Genomic DNA, 18,385 nt, shown 5'->3' with positions numbered 1-18,385 from the left:
TTACCATTCCTGGAAAGTGACCCTTTCAGAGAGAAACTACACCATCTGGGAAAAAGGGACTTTTATCTATAAAGTCGGCATTGGAGACGTGGCGGCATCTTTTAGAGGGGGCACAGCACCCAGTCAAAGTTGGAACTGACCATTGAAATCTGGAACACCTCCAGACAGCCAGGGCTATGAATCAACACCAAATTAGATTGTCTCTTTTTTTTTCATGGTTCAACCACACAAACCACCACATTAGAGCCACAGAAAACCAACAGGCGGATGCACTCTCCCGTAAGCCAGACTTACAGACAGGGGGTGAGGAGAGCCCCTCCCCTGCTCTGATCCTTCCTCCCGAGAGTCTGGAGACTGCAGTTGACCCCCAATCCTAGGTAGAGGTCCTTCACACGGAACAAGTGCAGGATCCCTTTGTTCAGGACAGTTGGAGCTACCAAGTGTAATGGCCCCAGGCCTGTAAGCAAGTCACCAGTACTTTGAGAGGGGCATAGAGATGCATAATGCTCTCTGTATGATTAGTTCATTATTAGTGCAATCCTCTTGCCAGATGGGCCTCTTGGCTGGTAAGACGAGTCAAAGGTCAATATTGCCGCCGCAGCACATTCCATGCTAACGAGCTCTGGTATCTTATCAGAGTCTCGGATGTGCCTAGGAAGTGAAGCTCTGTTTGTCTTAAAGCTACAGGTGTCTGTGCTGGGAAAGTACTGATTGATCATAGAATCATAGAATAGTAGGGTTGGAAGGGGCCTACAAGGCCATCGAGTCCAACCCCCTGCTCAATGCAGGAATCCAAATCACAGCATCCCTGACAGATGGCTGTCCAGCCTCGTCCTGAAGGCCTCCAGTGTGGGAGAGCCCACCACCTCCCTAGGTCATTGGTTCCATTGTCGTATTGCTCTAACAGTCAGGACGTTTTTCCTGATGTTCAGCCAGAATCTGGTTTCCTGTAACTTGAGCCCATTATTCCGTGTCCTGCACTCTGGGATGATCAAGAAGAGATCCTGGCCTTCCTCTCTGTGACAACCTTTCAAGTACTTGAAGAGTGCTATTATATCTCCCCTCAGACTTCTCTTCTCAAGGCTAAACATGCCCAGTTCTTTCAGTCTCTCTTCATAGGGCTTTGTTTCCAGTCCCCTGATCATCTTTGTTGCCCTCCTCTGAACCCTCTCCAGTTGGTCTGCATCCTTCTTAAAGTGTGGTGCCCAGAAATGGACACAGTAGTCCAGATGAGGCCTAACCAGTGCTGAGTAGAGGGGAACTAGTACTTCCCAGGATTTGGAAGCTATGCTTCTATGAATGCAGCCCAAAATAGCATTTGCCTTTTTGCAGCCACATCACATTGTTGGCTCATATTCAGCTTGTGATGGACAACAATTCCAAGATCCTTCTCGCTTGTAGTGTGGTTGAGCCACGTATCCCCCATCTTGTAACTGTACATTTGGTTTCTTTTTCCTAGGTGCAGAACTTGGCATTCATCCCTATGAAATGTCATTCTGTTGTTTTCTGCCCAGCACTCCAGTCTATCCAGATCACTTTGAATTTTGTTTCTGTCTTCCAAAGTATTAGCTATCCCACCCAATTTTGTGTCATCTGCACATTTGATCAGCATTCCCTGCACCTCCTCCTCCAAGTCATTCATAAAAATGTTGAAGAACACTGGGCCCAGGACTGAGCCCTGTGCTACCCCTCTCATTACCTCTACCCAGTTTGAGAAGGTCCCATTGATAAGCACTCTTTGAGTCCGATTCTGTAGCCAATTGTGGATCCACCAGATCATTGTTTCATCTAGCCCACTTTGAGCTAGTTTGCTCATCAGGAGATCATGGGGCACTTTGTCAAAAGCTTTGCTGAAGTCGAGGTATATGATGTCCACAGCATTCCCATGGTCCACAAGGGAGGTGACTTGATCAAAAAATGAGACCAGATTCATCTGGCAGGACTTGTTTTTGAGAAATCCATGTTGGCTTTGAGTCATCACTGCATTGTTTTCAAGGTGCTTCCAGATGGATTGCTTTATCATCTGCTCCAGAATTTTCCCTGGGATTGATGTCAGACTGACTGGTCTGTAGTTCCCAGGTTCCTCCTTTTTACCCTTTTTGAAGATAGGGACAACATTAGCCCTCCTCCAGTCATCTGGCACTTCCCCCGTCCTCCATGATTTCTCAAAGAGAATAGACAGCGGTTCTGAGAGTTCTTCTGCCAGTTCCTTTATGACTCTAGGATGCAGTTCATCTGGCCCTGGAGATTTGAACTCATTCAAAGTAATTAGGTGTTCCTTGACCATCTGCCTATCGATCTCAAGCTGCAATCCTGCCCCTTCAGCCTGCACTTCGCCTTTACCAGGGGGGTCATAGACACTCTTTTGGGAGAAGACTGAGCCAAAGTAGGAATTGAGCACCTCTGCCTTTTCTTTGTCATCTGTTATCATTTTGCCATCCTTATTTAATAGCTGAACCACCATTTCTTTCCTCTGCCTTTTACTATGCACATAGCTGAAGAAAGCCTTTTTATTGTTTTTAGCATCCCTCGCTAACCTCAGCTCGTTCTCAGCTTTAGCCTTCCTGACGCCATCCCAGCAATTCTGTGCTACCTGCCTGTACTCTTCCTTTGTTACTTGGCCTTCTTTCCACTTCCTATATGTGTCCTTTTTTGTTTTCAGGTCATCCCTAAGCTTTTTGTGAAGCCACATTGGCTTCTTCTGTTGTCTTCCCCCTTTTCTTCTTGTTGGAATGGTTTGTGATTGTGCCTTGAGAATTACCTTTTTTAAAAGCTCCCACCCATCTTGGACTCCTTTTCTCATTAGCGTCGCTTGCCATGGGACCTTACTGATCATTGTTCTGAGTTTATTAAAATCAGCTTTCCTAAAATCCAGAGTACGCATTTGACTACACTCGATTCTGTAGCCAACTGTGGATCCACTGGATCGTTGTTTCATCTAGCCCACTTTGAGCTAGTTTGCTCATCAGGAGATCATGGGGCACTTTGTGGAAAGCTTTGCTGAAGTCGAGGTATATGTCTACAGCATTCCCACGGTCTACAAGGGAGGTTACTTGATCAAAAAATGAGATCAGATTTGTCTGGCAGGACTTGTTTTTGACAAATCCATATTGGCTTCGAGTAATCACGGCATTGTTGTCAAGGTGTTGGACTCGATGGCCAACCCTACTATTCTATGATTCTATGAAAGTAGTGAGCCTGAAGCCTGGTATCTTGGAGTGTGTTGATTGCGAAGGGGGGAGGGCAAAGGAACATGACATTGGACTAGGTACATGTGGCTGTTTTTTTTTTTAATGCATCTCCAAATTCCTGCCTGGAAATTGGCCATAAGAGTGTGCATGGATAGGTCACCATTGCATGATGGAAGCTGACTGGACTCCACCTCTCCTTGCTTGGCACAAAAAATGTTATTTACAGAAGCAGCACAAGTAGTTGGAACATACATTTGACAGGTGAATTGCTGTAACATCTCAAACATCTCTGTAGAGATTTCCCATGACTTAACATCTCCTGGGAGTTTTTGTCCTTTCTCAGTAGTTTCAAGGGAGTTACCTTACCCTGACCTGCAAAAGCACTCAGTGTCACAGCCACTGAAGGCATGTAGTCCAATCAGGATATCAGACACATCCTGTCCAATTGAAGTTGTGAGTTCACTTACATCAATAAATCTTGTGCAACTCTTTGCTCCACTTTTCACAAAAATGGGGCCTAGTGTTTCACTTGTGAAGACAAAGCATAGTACCAGTACATCGGTGTCTTCTGAAATGACAACAGACTTTGTCCATTTTTGCTGCACGAAGCACATGCAGCAGCTTTCTAGTGTCAGTAGACCTCAACTCACAGACTTCTTCCCAATAGTCTTTGGTGATTTTGAAGCTCACTTGTTACATAAAAACTGGGTTCAGACAACACAATAACCCACAATGGGTTAAATAAGCTTATTTAACCCATCATTGGTTATCGTATCATCTGTCGGGAATTTTTAAATCCACAATGACTTATTTGGTCAAAGCAAGTAACTCTGATAACCCACGGTCTACAGCATGGGTTATTTAAGCCACCATGGGTTATTGTGTCATCTGGCACTCACTAATGGCTTATTCTGATTGCCGACAGAGTTGCCTGGCAAGAGCAGTCAAAACCATTGTGGCTGCTCTGCTCCAGCCCTTTTTCTGAGATCTGACAAGCAGCCCAGGGACAACTGCAGCCAAACAAGCACAGCCTTCTCTGATACCACACTACAGTTACAAAATGGCAGCGTTCCCCGAGTACATTGGATTCAGCCAACTGTTCATTATTAGGTCAACTAAAGCTTGGACATTTGCCTCATCTTTTTTTTTTTATTCTGTTCAGATGGAAATCTTGGATGTGTCATCCTACTGCTGCATTGACCAATCATCTGTTTCAACTGCTTCAGAAACATGCTCCTATATCCTAATGTCAGATAGTACTTACTGATAGTTCCTTGACTGAGGCTAAATCCTTTTGTTCCTCCTGGTGTTTGAGTATTTGTTGACTGTTTCCTCTATTGTCTGGTCTACAGGAATTTGCCCAAAGGGGTTGCTTGATCCCAACAGTACTTAAAGTCTACCTTGCATGAAATGTTCATGTATGTCTGGGTGCTCAATGGGCAGCCTGGTTATCTGGGCATAATAGTATGGAAGGTAGTGTGCATAATTCAGTCTATCATAGGCAAAGCACCATGGGATCATTGTATGGATGCATGTTAAGTGAAACATCTAATCACCTTCACATGATGCTCTAATAAAGCCCAGCAGAATTCCTACCATGTCGAGATAGGATACCCCAGATGCTGAAAGACATCCGTTTCCACATCTGAGATAAAGTAGCCCTCAACGAGCTCCATAATCCTTGAACAGGATTGCTGACCAAGAATTTTCTGCAATGAAGCTGTGCATACATCTTGGCAGAGGTTGTTTATGCTGTTCAGCATATCATCCAAATATACAATGCCTTCTGCATGCAAGTTGTTCAGCCATTACTGGAAACTATACCACGCTAGCTGCATGAGTGCTTCATAAACCAGATTGTGAAGTCTGAGTGCATGGTCATATTTGTGACCTTCCATTACCCCTGCTACTGAACCTTCTGCAATTGTGCCTGATTCTATGCACCAATGATGCAATCCTGCATCCTGAAACTGCTTACCAATAATGGCCCAAAATGTGCATATGGTGTGAAATACACCGATTGTAATTAGGACAGTATATTTGAATTTCTCTGGATGCTTCCACGTGATTTCAACAGCTTTGGCAATAAAGTGCCCGATAAAAACGCACACAATCTTGGACAATTGCAGAGACTGCATGATGTTGATAGACTGGTTTAACACCTCATATACAGTTGACATTTCAGTTGCGAGAGCATGTATTGTGGGCAAATAGAGGCAGATTGCTTACCGCCCGACACTTCTTGGTATCTTTGGAGCACAGTACAGAATTATCATGTAAAAGCCCTAGTTCTTTCGCCCCAGTACAACCTTTACTTTCTGGTAACGGGTGCGTATATAGTAATGAAGATATAGATACAACTGCACCAGCCTGACTGTCAAGAATGATGGCCTGTTTTTTATCAAGAGATTAGGCTGTGTTGTCCCATCTAATGTAACCACCTGGGATTGTATGTTATCTAGAGGCTCCTCAGCCCTTGGCTCATGGCCAGGCACAGTCCCTGTTAATTGGGAAGTGCTAACAGCTGGAGTTGGGGGGGGGGGTTCCAGCATCTTGGAGGCAAGGGCAGTCCACCCAAGGGCTGAGCCAGTGATTGGCTAGAGGAAAATCTGGGCTTTAAAGGAGGGCTGAGGTAGAGGCATGGCATCTCCCTTTGTCTTGGTGGTTCTGGACCTGCAGACGGCTGGTTGCTATCTGGGGAGATCCATATTTAGGTATGTAACGATAGGCCAGGAAGCTTTATTATTTTGCTTGGGTGCGTGTTCATAAAGCTCTCTGTATATAGTTAAGTGATTTGGCTTTGTACCCTCTTCTGTAACTTGCTACTTCCATTCTTCCCTTTCCCTCTACCCCTTTTTATCAATCTTAATAAACCTTAATCCAACCTTTAGTTGGTGTGATTCCTCTGCATAACCTCAGTGCTAATTTCAGTGCCTCTTGGCTTAGGAGGGTGGCTATTGGGTATTTTGGGGGACTGGGAGGCTGGGTTTGGCCAGTCCTATTTTGTAGGTGAGCTGGGATCAGTTCTGGAGTGGTCCTACTTTGCAGGAAGGTTGGAGCTGGTCCTGGCAGATCCTTCACACTGACAAATACATATACTTCCTTGGAATATCATGGGCTGGGGAAACAAATTTTATGATGCAGATTTTGCTATTTATCTACAAAAATGTAAGGTTCTTTGTTTAAAGGGAAAAATGGGTTCATGAAACTAATTTACCATCCCTTCAGGGATTTCATTCATTTTCTGTCCTGGATATAAAAAGTAGTGTAAAAGATTGTGGTGGTCTTACTATATTTACTTCAGGTGATTTGCAAACTGACATATGACCACTGAATAGCATTTTTCAGCAGTGTATACAGGTCCTTTTTATTAAGGGAAAGTATATGGGCTCCTTTATCTGTATAAATGTCTATTTTCCACCTACCCTGTCCAGAGATTTAGGTCCTAATAGCATTTGGAATAGCTTATCTGAAACCCTGACCCTTCTGGAGTTCCAGTATCGCAATTTAAGATTTCTGTTATGTGGGGATTTTAAAGCAAGAATTGGGGTTGGCCTATTTAAACAAGTGGGTGGCACCAACTATGGAGGAAACTCCCAACATTTACTTATAGAGTTTCCCAGGATAAAACTATAAAAAAGTCAGGCTTGAGGTTCCTAGATGTTTTATTTTTGCATAACCTATAATGCTTCCATGGAACCTGTTACAATTAAGATTATGGTCACCCATTACTATTTGACTAACAGTGATGCCAGTACAATAGATTATATGGCAGTTTCTGTCAATATATTGCCTGACACCTACAGTTTTGAGGTTGACAACAGGGTTGAAAGTGATCACTTCCCCTTATTGCTAACAATTATCTCCTACATTCCTGTCCCGCTCATTCCTTCCAAAACTTGGATGGAGTTCATTTTGGGGAAAGGAGAATACGCTGATCAATCAACCTTGGGTCCTCTATTTCTCAGACACTGGAGAGCATTACTTTTAAATTGCCTCACCAAGGAATCCTGGAGTCTGATTCAGATCCTTTACATGCTTATCAAACCATTATCCAAAACCTTAGTCCTAAGTTGGTTTGTAATAAACAGTTCAATCCTAATAGATTAGTAGTAGTACTCAATATATGGTTTGACCAAGAATGCAGAGTTGCTAGGAAAATATTAATGAATCACTCACCAGGCATTTACAAATAAGGAGATTATCTCTCCGGACTACTTAATGTCTCTGAGGTCATCTTACAAGGCACTTTGAAAATAAAAAAGGAGATATATGCTAAATCGCAATGGCAACAGCTAGGCCTGGCTGTAATGGAAAAGAAGGAGTCCCAGTTTTGGGATATTGTTTCCTTCGGTATGGGTGCAGTTAGATCTTTAATAGTTGGGCAAATATCAGCAAGTAAATGGCATACTCATTTCAGTACGCTTCATGTATCCACCCTTGTGGGAACTAACTCCCCCACTGCTCCTGAAGCCACTAATTTACCTCATTGCCCCCCCGTTACTGTAACTGAGATAACGAATCTTATTGCATCCCTAATTCTGGGCAAGGCCCCAGGAGAAAATATGATGGCCGCAGAAATATAGATTTTCCCGACTGGTGGGCTCCAATATTAGCCAAAATGTTTATTCAAATTAACAGTACAGGTATATTCCCAGTTGGTTGGAAACCAACCAAGTATTGTTGTCCCAATATACAAAAAGGGTAATAAACAGGATCCTAATAATTATTGGCCAGTAAGTCTTTTGGACATTACAATATAGCTTAAAATGCTATTAAACAAGCTGGAGGATTGGGAGTCTTCTAATGGTATTCGGAACAAGCCAGTTTCAGGAAAGGCCAAAGTACTATTGATCATTGCCTGACTCTTTATTTTTTAGCTCAGCAAGGCATGGCAGGACCTAGTAAACATCTTCACGTTGCCTTTGTCGACTTAGCGGCGGTCTTTAACTCAACTGACAGCGAACAGTTGTGGCATAAATTGGCCAACACTAATCTTGGTAAACGTCTCTTGTTTTTGATTAAGGAACTCTATTCCAATACAGATACTGAAGCTGAAGCTCAAATATTTTGGAGATACTGAAGCTGAAGCTCAAATATTTTGGCCAGCTAATGCGAAGAGAAAACTCACTGGAAAAGACCCTGATGCTGGGAAAGACTGAAGGCAAAAGGAGAAGGGGACGGCAGAGGATGAGATGGCTAGATAGCATCACCGATGCAATGAATATGAACTTGAGCATATTCTCCTCTATAGGGTTTTTTGAAGCTTTTGCTTCTTAGTCAACTTCTTTGTCACCGTGAGTTACAAAGAACATCCAGGCATTGGCAGGTCTGCTCACTCCTTAGTCAAAGTTGACTGCTTCGGCAACACGGGTCATGGCGAAGCCATACTCAATGATTTAGCAGATGCCTCTAAAACATGAGACCTCTGCTCTTTGGGGGGTGTGGACCGCTTCCAAAACCTTTTTCCAAAGAACCGCCTTTAACCTGTCTGCCTGGTTTTTGCAAGCCTGCTTTAAAAAGGACTGGCAATGCAGGCATGCTTCAACTACACAAGCTTTTCCTAGGCAGAATAGACACAAAGAGTGCCCATCCATGGGAGGTAATTTACTTCCACAAGATACACACTTTTGGAAAGGGGCCTGTAGGGCCATCCACATGAGGTGGATAGCGATCAATGATTGCAAATGCGAACAAAATAAAAATGCCAAAGAGATAGTTAGAAGAATGAAAGCAGAAGGCTAGAGTAAAATGAAAAGAAAGGAAAATTGAACCTCAAGTATAAGAAGAAAAGTGGTCAAACTGACACAAGAAGTTCCCGTTGAGGCAACCACTAAAGTGATGGAAAGAGAACTGATTGCGTGGGGACCCATTAGGACAGGTGCAGTAGGATGGTGGGGGTGGTTCCCACCCAAATGATCCTCAGTTATAGAAGTTTCCTGAATTGAGGCTCCACGTAGGCGCAGAGCCCATATGTGCGATGCACAGAGAGCATGAAGAAGAACCAATATTGTCTTGCCTCATGGACAAGTATGCCGAAGCCTGTCCAGCTGCTTGTTGCTTGGTCTTCATGGTTTGACATGTGTGTCAGAAGCCATGAGAGATTTTTCTGCAAAGCAGGGTGAAGCAATATGTTTGTGTTTACCTCCACAGTATAAGTTATTGGTTGCTGTGATGTTCCTGCCCTGGGATTGGCCAGTTTCTTATTGCTTCCAACTTGTCATCTAGGGCAGTACTATAGCCATCTGTCAAAAATCAGTTGAACCCATATTTGCTTTTTAACTTTCTAACCACCTTATCAATGGTTTGGCTGTACAAAACTTCATCATCCACAGCAAACACAGGGTAGCTCAGCATTATGAGAATTTGATTCTCGAGGAAGCAATGAACAAAGAGTTTGCCTGTTCTGGTTGTGGGCATCAAGGTCTACAAATATGACAGATCACAAGCAACCCAGATTACCAAAGAGACTGAATCTATTAATTGCTTCTAGGGCTGCTTTTGCTAACGCAACAGAATTTGAATGCAGTTCAGTGCTGCCATTGTTGTATTTGTTTCCTCTTTCCCACACATCAAAATCTGGTACACGGGATGCTCTTTCCACACAAAATATAAGACTCTGTATGAAGGACAACTCTTTAGCAATACTCTCCAAGACTCCTTCCTTTTTCATGCTTAAAAACTCAATTTCCCCCAGAGTTTTCCTCACTTAAACAACGTTACTGCTTGGGTTTTCTTGAGATAGGTTTACGATTGATATCTTGTAACATTAGTGTACTTTCCTGTCAACCTCCTGACTACAAATGTATCTCTCTCTTTATAATTCAGTGGTTTATGATGTAATAAAGCCCCTTTATTTCGGATCCCACTGCTCTGCTGCCACTTGTGAGGTTCCTGCCTGGGTTATACCTTCTTCAGCTTCCACCTGTAGAAACAGAAAAACCCCTCAGGACATCTGCCTTCACTTTGGTCAGTTGTCCTCAATGACACACAAAGCTTCTTTCCCTTTTACTCTCTGGGTTAAAGAGACACCCAATATGCGTAATTGGTTCCCTCTACCCAATACAGGAGAAGTAACAAGGAAACAGATTTTCTAATGGCAGTGCAATAAGCCAAACAAACACATAGGATTTTGTATTAAAAACAAATAAAAATTATTTAATACAAAAAGAGTGGTATATTGTTATTAATCAATCTGTACTTGGCCCTAAACTACCTACTCTACCCCTTCTAAATCCTGGTTCCAAAACCGCACCAACTAGATGTAAATGTGTCAGTCCCAAAGGCCCTATCAGACTAACTGTCAGCTCTCTCCTTTTAAAACCTCAGAATCCACACACACACAAGCCGCTCCCACCTTTCACTCACCCCGAAACGCTCTTTTAACCCTAACTTACCTGGGTTACACTTAACAATGCAAGCATATACATCAATATAACGAACACATGCTTCAGTGGCCCTTCCCTTTTGCCAACATTGTATATTGGTAACATAAATGTCTGGCTAGAAATGCTTCTCTTCCTTATTTTTACCACTTGAGGCATTGATTTAGGCAAATGAGGCCCTATGATCTTCAGCTGGATGGCAATTTCATTGACTCTGTGTGATGTCCCCTTGCCACTGAGTGTGTCCTCTAACTCGTCTATATTCTCCCAGGCAAAGGTGGTTGGGATTCCAGTGTAAATATTAGATGGCAGTACATCTTCTTCTGACATTGCAAGCTTTTGCATGCAGAGAGCTGTATCAAGCTCTAGAAGTTGGGAGTATGAAATGCTGCAACAAAGTCACTTGAGAATCTTGATCGGCTCCACATTTCCTCTTAGTGTATTTACTGCAAATGGAAGGAGTATGTGCTTAGGGGGCTTTGTCCTGCCATGGGTAACAGCATACACCAGGTCCTGACCAGAAGAGGAGACAAGCCTGCAGATATTTGTAGGTGAATTGCCTGTCTTCTGTATTCCAATGAATGTTGTGTACAGGAATTTAGTAATGGATTCTGGAATTCTGTAGTCATCATAATCACCTTTGAACATCTCCTGAGCCAGGCCTCCGTGAACACTTGATTCACGACGACATTTCTTATCTGCAGTGCGGCCTGGACCACACTGTCAGGAAGTGCAGACCTCAAATGAAGTAACTCACATTTCAGAACCCTATTTTCCTTTGCAAGTTTTGACATTGAGAGACTACCAGGATACAGAAGCAATTTCCCTTTGTCATTAGGACATATGTGAAGGACTCCAGGAAAATCTTTTGGGAATGCACAACAAATGTTTTTCTTGGTTGAATCTTTTACAATGTTAACACCACAGGAATTCATGGATGCAATCAGTCTGGATGTCAGATCAGTCATACACATCACTTGAAGCCTGTTGAACAGTTCATTTCTTATGAATGAAAATAGTTATTTGTATGCCTCATTAGCTACTGCATCATACAGACATTTATCTGTACCATAACAGTAGGCTGAACTGTTGCAAGCAGACTCCTCCTCTGTGTAGACACGGTAACATGACCAGTGGTAGTGAGTTTCTGCAGCTACAAGGTCCCTGCTGACAATGGCAATCATCCTTATATCTGATTTCCTAATGGCTGCACTTCTGATAATGGCATCTGCACATAGTTCACAGCACTGAACGAGGGACTCCCTTGTTTTTTGCCCTTTCAAACACTTGCTTTTTTCTCACAGAAGATGCACTTAGCCTCATAAACTATAGAAGAGCATGGTCCTTGTCTGCTAGACTTTTGAACATGTTCCTCTGCCTTAGATTCAACTGTTTGTGTTAGCTTCAGCGATGTAGCATTCAGACTGTTTTCACTGTAAACAGTCTGCGACACTTTCTGTGGTATTGCACTGTAGGTATTCCCTTCTCTTCTTAAACTTCAGCCACCCTTAAGATTGCTTTATGGTTTCTGATTTCTGCTGCCCTCAACAATGTTTGCCATGACTCAAGGGTTTGAAGGGACACCAGGCTTGCATTTGATACTTCAGCAGAGCAGTGAATAATGCAATCCATACGTGGATGCTTTTGTGGTATCATGCTTTCTTTTTCTGGTATATCCATTCTGGTGGATTCACAACAGCCTTTTCTGTATTTAACCTGTGAAATTATCTGGAACTTGCCTCTATTATTTCTCAGTCTCCTTCCTTCCTTCCACTGAACTCTTCCCATATCTTCATGGAAGCCAAGCTAGAGTAACTCTAAAGGGACAAACTTATAACCAAAAAAATGGAAGCCACGGCTGAAGCTATAACATAGTATTAATGCTATTAATACTCAAATAATATCACTTAAATAATATGATTAAAAATGATGACATTATAACATTTATAAATAAAAACATATCCATATTGAACAGCTGCTGAACTCACAAAATTACTAGATGTTTCTTTGCAATAATACTAAGTTACCTGTTATCCATACATTGGATAAGATTACATGAAGCGTGGATAAGCTCTGACTTGCATTCCTGCATTGAGCAGGGGGTTGGACTTGATGGCCCTTCCAACCCTACTATTCTATGATGTGTGTCTAACTATGGCATATCAAAATGAATGTACTCAAGCTGTGAGTTCCGGTTAGCACGAGCAGCGGTAGATTTCATGGCTCCTCGGTCTGTTTGTTTGTTTTAAATTTTAATTGTTTTAAATTGTCACAATGTGTTTTAAGTTTTAATTTGCCAGTTTAAACCTCTATTATTGTAGTGCACGCCAGACAACTGTAATGTTTTGGCTGCCCTAAAGGTTTAATCTGTTCAAGTTTTTACCAGCTGTGAGGAGGCAATGCGAGAGCTCTCAGTGTTTGGACTATGTTTTGAGTTCTTCTGATAAAGTCCTTACATACACACACAAGCCGTAGAAGCATATGTGAATGCCTGCCTCATTGTTTTGCCAATTTTGCTGACTTCTGTAAGCATTTATCAAGTGGAGGAGCTTGCGGAGTGGTGCTACCTGATTTTTCTACCCTCTGTTTGCAATGTGTAGTAAGAAAAAGAGACAGAGAGACCAACTAGAGTCTCCAACTTTCCCTGTTTCAAAACAATCTAAAATTGATAGCTTCATGCTCGGTAGCTCTGCTACCCCTGGAGGACTCCCAATCCTTACTACTAATCGATATTCAATCCTGGCCTCCCCTTTGGGGGAAAATGATGAGTCCCAGGAAGGAAAAATTGAGGACTCCCAGGAATGGAGAAATGAGGAGAAACAGGCAACTACCGGGATGAAGCCTGAAGATGTGAACAAGGCAATTATTGATACCATGGCAGAACAGTGCTTGTTAATTTTTAAAACTCTAATTAATATTTTTGGGACAATCGGAGCTATAAATGATAAACTAATTCCTATCACTGGATATACAAAACAACTTGATGAGATTATACAACTTCTCAAGGGTCAGGATACCAGAACAAAACAAGACGTGAATCCAGAAGTAAATCAGAAAGACATGACACTTCCAGTTTTACAACCTGTACAGGCTTTGGTTCCTTCAACTGTATCCCAGCGTTCGAATTCCTTGAACCTTGCAGACTGTGGAGAACTCGTAGAACTGAAGAATTGGGACTTTAAGGGGAACTTAATTTTAGTCCCAGACCAAGTGGCCTTTGAAATATCACCATTATCAAATGGGGTTCTGCCTAGTTGGTGGGGGAAAAACCGAGTTGTGTATAATCTTAATGCATTGTTGAACTTAAGAATTCATATAAGAAATATTAGATCTGTACACACACTTCCAGGCTCTCTGTATTTACAGAGATGTATAACAACTTTTAACTCACCAATGTTAGATAAAGAAATCTTTGCTGCGAGGCTCCAACTGGGTAAATATGGAGTAAGGGCTAGAAGGGTCTTTAAAACTTATTCATTAACACCACTATTTAAGCAGATATCTAGAAGGAAACCCATAGATCAGTATGCCCCAGAAGCAAGTCGACGACATAATGTTCTAGAGCAGTCTAACACTGAAATGCTCATTGATTTTACAACTCAGGAGACAGATGTTGGGACCATTGATATAGAGTCCACTGATCAGGGCCTTCAGAGAACAAACTTTAGGTCTTTATGTCCCTCTAGTCCCCCACTCAAAAATGATGTTTTGTTAGACACTGAAATTCTCTTAACCAATACTGCAATTAATTCTTATATTGACAACTTTCAGTTGATACCACAAAAAAAACAGAAAACAGTGGTAGCTGAAATCAACACTACAGTAGTCCCAATAGCAAATAATTCTCAAAGGAAACACATGATCCAGAACTCCACTCCCCGCTTAAATGGTGCCGTGCAGCTTGATCCCTCAATAGATCAAATTAACATTAGATTGTTCCTCCTGACAAAATAAGGCTTTGGGGAGTTCACTTAAGTGTGTCTCCTGGAACATCTCTGGATGGTCTAATAAAAGGGCAGATGGTTCATTCAGAAGGTACCTTAGATCTTTTGATATCATATTTCTACAGGAAACATGGTGCACGGGGGAAATTGTTCTGAGTAATTACAAAACCTATGAAGTCCCTGCATGTATCCCCAGAGGCATGGGACACCCGTAGGGGGGATTAGCCTGTTGTATATCAACTTCATTGAAAGGCGAAAGCTATCTCATCAGTAATTTGGAGTCCTGGGCTTTGGCTATATTTTTCAAAATTAATTTAACATCATATATCATGGTAAATGTATATATTCCTCCTTGGAAATCAACTCATCACAGCAAAAATGTTTGGGAAAGCCTTACAGATTACATACTTGGCCTGCAGACCCAACTATCTGGAGCTCATTTGATATTAGTTGGTGATTTTAATGCCCAGATTGGCCCAAACTGGAATGCAATAGAGCCAGTCTCCTATTTTTCCCTGGATGACTTCCCACTGATAAAGGATAGACAGTCAAAGGATCACACGATTAACACCCAAGCGAAGCAGTTTATTCAAATGATCTTTCAATCTGGACTTCTCATTCTGAATGGCTCTCTGTCCGAGGATTTGACAGGGGAATTTACCTTTATCAACCATCTTGGGGCTAGTGTAATTGATTATATTGCAGTTCCTCCAGCTGTGTTTGGGCTGATTACGCTCTTTAGAGTAGATTCATATCCATGTAGTGATCACCAACCACTGATTGTCCAGTTAGAATGTTTTAAAAATGCCCAGGCAAATCAAGAAAATAGGCTCCCAGTCCCAAGCACGAGGGTTGCAACATACCATCGTAAATGGGCAAATGTGAATTTAAATGCTTTGGAACGCTTATGGCATTCTGAGAACGTACAACTCTTGCTGAATACCCTGTCCTCTTCCAAAGAGACGGAAGTAGTACTAGAATGTTATGCCCAGATTATAGCAGCAGTCGAACCTCTCTTATTTTGGAAAGGCCAGTCAAAGAACCAGAGGCCAAAAGTGGGTAATCCATTGTTTGACATGGACTGTAGGAAACTTAAGCAGGAAATTAAAAGACAACATAAACTCCTAAGAGACAGAGGTATAGTCCCTTTACCACAGTCCTATTTGGCACTGCGTAAATTATATAAAAATACAATTAAAGAAAAAAAGCAAGAGCATGCGAGGTTGCAATGGGTGGAACTAGCATCAGCACTCAAAAGAAATGATAGACCTAGATTTTGGCACCTTACTTCAGACTTAAGATACTCTGGGACTCCATCCATTGACTCTGTTATTACAACACATGAATGGGAACGACACTTCCATTCCCTCTTTTATGATGAGATGGCCTGTGTTCCGCCACTGCAGGAGGAAGACCCAGAATCATCTAGTTGGCCCCCAGTCACCTGTGAGGAAATAGCTATGCTGATACGGAAGTTGAAGCACGGAAAGGCCCCCGGAAGGAGTGGCATTTCACCAGATTTCTTGATTGATTATCCTCATTGGTGGATCCCAATGTTAGCAACCTTATTTACACTTATTGATAGAACTGGGAAATTTCCCCAAGATTGGGCAGTAGCTATTGTAGTGCCTATTTATAAAAAGGGCAATCGGTCAGACCCTAAGAATTATCGCCCTATAAGTCTACTGGATGTTATAAGTAAGTTGTATGCAAGACATCTTTTAGATAAGCTGGAAAATTGGGTGCTCAGGGAGAATCTCCTTGTTGAAGAACAAGCAGGCTTCCGATGTGGCAGATCTACAGTAGACCATTGTTTTCTACTAAAATATTTGGCTGGGAAATATACATCTCCCCCTTATCACTCACTTTTTGCTGCATTTGTAGACCTTCGAGCAGCCTTTGATTCTATATCTAGACCTCGCCTTTGGCAGAAGCTTACACTTTTAAATGTGGATTATAAATTGCTCAGGAGAATACAGGGGCTGTATGAGAATTCTATCTTGCGTGTGAGAGAGTCTTCAGGTGATCTTTCAGGCCCCATTATTGTTAACAAAGGAGTGCGCCAGGGATGTTTGCTTGCACCTCTTTTATTCAATCTATATCTTAATGATATGGTTCCCTACTTATCTAATCCAGACTTCTACCCACCTCTTTTAAAAGACAGGAATATTTCAGTGTTATTATATGCAGATGATGCTGTTCTCCTGTCATACACCCAGGTGGGGATGCGTAGACTTTTAAGAGCCCTAAGCTCATATTGTGTGAGAGAAGCCCTTCAGGTCAACTACGAAAAAACTAAAATCTTAGTCTTTGGCAAAAGGAGGAAAAAATACTGATGGCAGCTGGATAACCATCTGCTTGATCAGGTCAACAAATATAAATACCTAGGAGTGACATTTCAAAGTTCAGGATCTTGGTCGGAGCACTTGAATGCAATAGCCCTGACAACTAATGTAACTACTAATGCCATTCTTCGTTTTGCTGCTGGACCAGGTGGTAAGATGGTGGCCCCTTTAATAGAGCTATACAAGGGCAAATTACTTCCCCACATATTATATGGGGCACCTGCCTGGACCCATGCTAACATTGCTTCATTGGAGTCAGTGCAGCATAAATTTCTATCCAGAGTACTCAGGGTTCCCAGATCCACTTCTAAGGCCATTGTCCGACTAGAAACAGCTTGTCACTCAGTGGGAATGCTTGTTCAAAAAGCTGCCACTTTCTTCTGGTTAAAGATAGTGTTCCAACTGGCCTCCCCCTTGGTCTTATTAGCATATGAAGCTATGGGAAGGGGCTCATGGGCAGACAAGATAACCACATCTATCTCTGAGTTGGGCTTTTCACAATCATATTTGCTTGCGAGGGGCTATGATAGAGCTAGGGATGAGATTTCAAAGAGGTTACAGGATGTTGATATTCAAACAACAATGGCTGTTGCTGCTGAAAGTCGCTCTAACAAGATCTATAAAAACATCATGACCTCTCCGGGGAAGGCTCCCCCGTATTTGATTTCCATCACCTCACATGAATTGAGATGGCTCATGACTAGGTGTAGACTGAACTCACTCCAATTGATGGAGGTGAAGGCACGTTATAGGATCCATCATGGCATGAGTGCAGATTGCCCAGCTGGTTGCCCCAAGGTAGAGGACATGGTACACTTTTTAGCAGAATGCCCATTGTATATCAATTTGAGGAAGCAATATCTTGAGCCCCTATTAGCTGTGCTTGAGGATACTTCTGGTGCAAGTATAACTCGATTATTATTAGCTGGAACAGATCATTATACATCATATAGGACTGCTAAGTTTGTCAGTCGAGCCCTGGAGAGGCGAAAGTCATTGACTGTTATAAAAAAACTAAATCCGTAAACATGGTAATAATATTCTGGCAGATATTGTTTTAGGATTTTAAAATGTTTTTAACTTGCTCTTGTTAGTTATTTTATTAATAAATTGTACTTTGGTCTCCCTTTTGGGTTGATGTGAGAATTCTATTTGTTTTGTGTGTGGACGGCCTGATTGGCTAAAAAGCAATAACTGTACTCAAGCTATGGCTTGTTGGAAAGGTAAAAGAATACCCTACAGTTCTAATACCCTTTAGGTGCATATCTGGTTCAGGTAACGTGTCATATGCAGTAAACTGTATAAAAATGAGGGAAAATTTAACATTTTTCTTGATATATGGCACGTACCACAAAAATGGTAACACATAGGTCACTATTACGATTAGATATTTTTAAGGGAATTCATTAGATTTCCAATGCAGTTTTAAAATTTTTAATTGGACACCTGGTTCACACGTTACAGCTTAAATTAGAAGAGTTAGAAAAAGATGGCTTCAGCCATCTTGATGACATCATAAA

General features: G+C 42.0%; 1 protein-coding gene and 1 pseudogene across 2 annotated transcripts in view; one reads left to right on the top strand and one right to left on the bottom strand.

Moving 5' to 3' along the window:
- The window catches only part of ANXA7 (annexin A7), a 111,011-nt gene that overhangs the window by 27,371 nt on the left and 65,255 nt on the right, over positions 1 to 18,385 (bottom strand). The window lies entirely within an intron of this gene.
- Positions 6,305 to 7,387, top strand: LOC146350530 (uncharacterized; annotated as a pseudogene).

The sequence above is a fragment of the Heloderma suspectum genome, chromosome 3 (genome assembly GCF_057233095.1).
Source record: "Heloderma suspectum isolate Gila_16-S chromosome 3, 16-S_ref, whole genome shotgun sequence".
In the NCBI taxonomy this organism is placed as follows: Eukaryota; Metazoa; Chordata; class Lepidosauria; order Squamata; family Helodermatidae; genus Heloderma; species Heloderma suspectum.
This window is presented reverse-complemented; position numbering and strand designations above follow the sequence as displayed.